The sequence below is a fragment of the Elephas maximus genome, chromosome 25 (genome assembly GCF_024166365.1).
Source record: "Elephas maximus indicus isolate mEleMax1 chromosome 25, mEleMax1 primary haplotype, whole genome shotgun sequence".
In the NCBI taxonomy this organism is placed as follows: Eukaryota; Metazoa; Chordata; class Mammalia; order Proboscidea; family Elephantidae; genus Elephas; species Elephas maximus.
Window position 1 is genome coordinate 15,536,675 of NC_064843.1, and position 4,284 is coordinate 15,540,958.

Genomic DNA, 4,284 nt, shown 5'->3' on the forward strand with positions numbered 1-4,284 from the left:
CGACCCCATGCCCAGCTTTGGGAATCAGTACTCCACAGACCGCACTTCCGAGTTCACTGCTCTAAACCAAACTTCTCATTTTACAAACGAGAAGACTGAGGACCAGAGAGGCAAGCGGGCAGATGGTGGACACAGTTCTCTGATAGAGAATTTAGTTCTTTCTCCATTAGCCCACATATTCCCCTTTCTGGAAGACAAGAGCTACCTATCCCTTCCTCCACTGCCCAGGAAAATCAAGTCACATTTCCCACAGATCTCATTATCCCTGGGTAGAGTCCTTTGCTTTTGCCCTCCTTTTCTAGACTACTGTGATATTATAGCCACAATCCTTTGAGTAGCTACCAAGGACTGTACTAAGTTAAGTTTAATCCTCACAATCTAGAGACCATTACCCCCCATTTTATAAATGAGGAAACTGAGGTCGAATGAGAAATGTAACAGAGCTGGTGTCTGTTCCAAGAGCCCTGCTCCTTCAGTTTATGGCAGCAAACTGATTTAGCTTACGATGGCTAGAAATGCTCGTAAGAGTATTCTAGAAGAACCTCGCTGTAGTTGTCAGGTGCTGTCAAGCTGATTCTGACTCATGGTGGCCCCATGCATAACAGAACGAAACACTGCCCAGTCCTGCACCATCCTCACAATCGTTGCTATGCTTGAGCCCACTGTTGCAGCCACTGTGTCAATCCATCTCATTGAGGGCCTTCCTCTTTTCCATTGACTCTCTACTTTACCAAGCATGATGTCCTTCTCCAGGGACTGCTTCTTCGTGATAACATGTCCAGAGTATGTGAGACTTAGTCTCACCATCCTTGCTTCTAAGGAGCATTCTGGTTGTGCTTCCTCCAAGACAGATTTGTTACTTCTTTTGGCAGTCCATGGTATATTCGATATTCTTCACCAACACCACAATTCAAAGGCGTCCATTCTTTTTCGGTCTTCCTTATTCATTGTCCAGCTTTCAGACGCATGTGAGGCGATTGAAAACACCACAGCTTGGGTCAGGCACACCTTAGACTTCAAGGTGACATCTTTGCTTCTCAACACTGTAAAGAGGTCTTTTTGCAGCAGATTTGCCCAATGTGATGCGTCTTTCGATTTCTAGACTGCTTCTTTTTCTTCCATGGGTGTTGATTGTGGATCCAAGTAAAATGAAATCCTTGACAACCTCAGTCTTTTCTCCATTTATCATGATGTTGCTTATTGGTGCAGTTGTTAGGATTTTTCTTTATGTTGAGGTGTAATCCATACTGAAGGCTGTGGTCTTTGATCTTCATCAGTTAAGTACCTCAGTCGCTTATTAGTTATTCTGCCAAGCAAAGATAATATTATCTCAATTCACAGGTGAGGTAAAGGCTCAGAGAGAGTCAGTCCACCCCTACAGTTACACAAACGTGAAAGGCACAGCCTGGCTCTTGCTCAGGATATCTAGTTTTGCAGTGTGACAGGGAATATCTAAGCCGCATTACTGCGACTTTCTAGACAAGTTCGTAGCATTGCCTAGTGGAATAACTTGAGTTGGATGTTAAGCCTAGACTTGTATCTTTGTGTCACTAAATCCTAGCAGTATGTATGCCCTTGGGTAAGTTATGGGACATCTTTGAGACTCAGTTTCCTCGTCTGCAAAAGCAGCACTTGGCACAATGCTTGGCATACATTCAGCCTTCAATAAATGGTGGTTATTTGGCATGTAGACACCTGATGTCCCATACCTCGCTGCATCAGCCAGCTGGTTTTGCTTTCAGTGCCCTGTAAGCTGGCATTGACACCCAGTACATGGGCACTGGCAACAGGAAGGCTTTCCCATTGCTATCTATCTAGACCGGTGGCTCCACCACCTATGCCCTCAGTGACCACAGTGACCTGGAGAAAATGATTACTCAAAGCCCTCGGTGACCCCACGTGGAGATGCACCTCCATCCCAGCTGGGACACATCCATTATCAGAGGTCCTCGCAGATCGGCACCTGCAGAAGACAGACTGTCAATTAGCAGCCAGAGCTCAAAGGAGAGCCCAGGGATGGTCACGCTGGTCCTGCTCCTTTGGCAGCTGCCTGCCCGGAACTTTCAGAAAATCTGCTCACTCTTGCCTTTTAAGTGCATCCAAGTGATTAATGCTGTAATGTGTGAGTGGTCTCGTTTGCACTCAGTCATTCGGCTTGGTGCTTGGTGCAGAGAGGATCACATTCACTGCTTCTGCATTGTTGGGCGAGGCTTCACTCAATGTTGGGTATTTGAATTTTATTAGATACATAATCCCCAAGGCTTGTTTGGGGATTTTGCTGTAACTTCAACAAGATGAATGGGGGAAGAAGAAAAGGGAACTAATATTTATGGGGTGGTACCAACGAACTTTGCGCTAGGATGAATCACACACAGTTATTCCCACGTGAACTCATTGAGGCAGGTAGCATTATCCTCATTTTGCTCGGAGAATTTGAGTAAGGTGTCAGGTACTTAAGGGCGCAGCTAATGAGAACCTTCCAGGGATTTGAACCCTGGTCCACATAACACAAAGAACAAGCTCTTTCATGCATGTGTCACAGAAGTCAATTATGGATTGGATTTTTAAAATCTAGGATCATGACTCTTCAGACAATACAATGTAACCCTATTTAATCAAGACCCATATTTTTTCATATGGTTCAGGTCCTAGAAAGGGGTCATGGTACAAGAAACACAATTTACCATAAAAAAATAATAATTTCGATATAACTCAAGATTTTTACTCCAACAGCAATGAGATAACACAGACTCACAGCAACACTTCTTAAAAATTCCCCTTTATTCTCTCATTTCACTATTCTCATATGACTCAACTGTTCCTGGGCCACTTTCTAAAATTTCTCGGAACTTTCTAGTCCAATTTCTAGCAATTCTTACTTCTATCCTTTCCAAAAAACAAACAAACCTGTTGCCGGCGAGTTGATTCTGACTCAGCCACCCTACAGGACAGACTAGAAGAGCCCCATAGGGTTTCCGAAGCAGTCATCTTTACAGAAGCAGACTGCTGTGATGTGGTGAAAGCCGTGTGAAAGTGGTCACTACGGATCAGTAAGTAAGCACAAGTAAGCCTGTGCTTACCTTGCTTACTGGGTCATCTGTCCCTCTCAGGGATTGTAAATTTGACAAGAGGCTTTGATTCTCTAGAAGGTGCCGTGGGGTTGGGAGACAGACAGATGCCAGTCATACCTAGAAGCAGGATCGTTGCTGTGGGGAAGAAATGTGCAACTGTTCACTGCAGGTAATCTGGTGAGCAAGGTAAGCACGTCCCCTGCGTGATGCCGGTGCTGGTGGTTCTGCCACCTTCTAAAACAGCTTCTCAGACTGCACTGCGCGTCAGAATCCTCTGGAGGGCTTGTTAAAACACGGCTTCTAATTCAGTCGATCTGGAGGCAGTCTGAGAATTTATATTTCTAACAAATTCCCAGGTGATAATGATGCTGCTGGTCCAGGGACTACCCTTTCAGAACCAGTGAAATAGATTTTATACTTTAGATTCTAAAGCATCTGGGGACTCTGAGTTGTGGGAATCAACTGTCCAGGGGTGAAGGAGAAACAGCAAAATGTTTGTTTGCGGGGGGCGGGTGGGGGGAGCTCTTCACTGGGTTTCTAAAGGTCGCTCAACTGCCACCCTCTCTGTGAAGCTTTCGGACATGCTTACTTCCACCCCAAAGCATCCTTCCTACCTCTTGCTCCTGCAGCTCGTGATAGACATGGTCTTGTGTTACATGTTTAGCTGTCTGTCTCCTCTACTAGGCTTCTAGAAAGTTCTTCCAGGCCAGGAAGAGGAAGATTGTTTTTCACCTTTTGGTTCTTTTTCTCATTAGCAGCTGACGCTAAGTGTGGTGCAGTTAGAGTGGTCACTGAAAAAATGACAAGTGCGGATGGCAAAGGAAAACCCAGGGAGAGAGAAAAGAGGAAAGAGAGGAGGCGAAGAAGAGGGTGAGAGAAAGGGGCTGTGCCTAAACATCTCCTGGGGTCTTGTTAAAATGCAAATTCTGATCCAACAGGTCTGGGCTGGGTCCCAAGGTTCTGCTTTTCTGCTAACCACCTTGTTGATTGGCAACTGCTGCTCCTTCAACCAGGCTTGAATAGTGAGACTTACCAAGCGTCCTGTCACTTTACCTGCTGACACTTAGATCAGAACATCTCACCTTTGCTGGGCTTTGCTCTAGCAAGAATCCTTGGCGGCGCAGTGGTTAAGCTTTTGGCTTAAAACGCAGCGACTCAAACCCACTTGTTCAGCGCTTGGTTTAAAAATGGCAGCGACTCAAACCCACTAGCG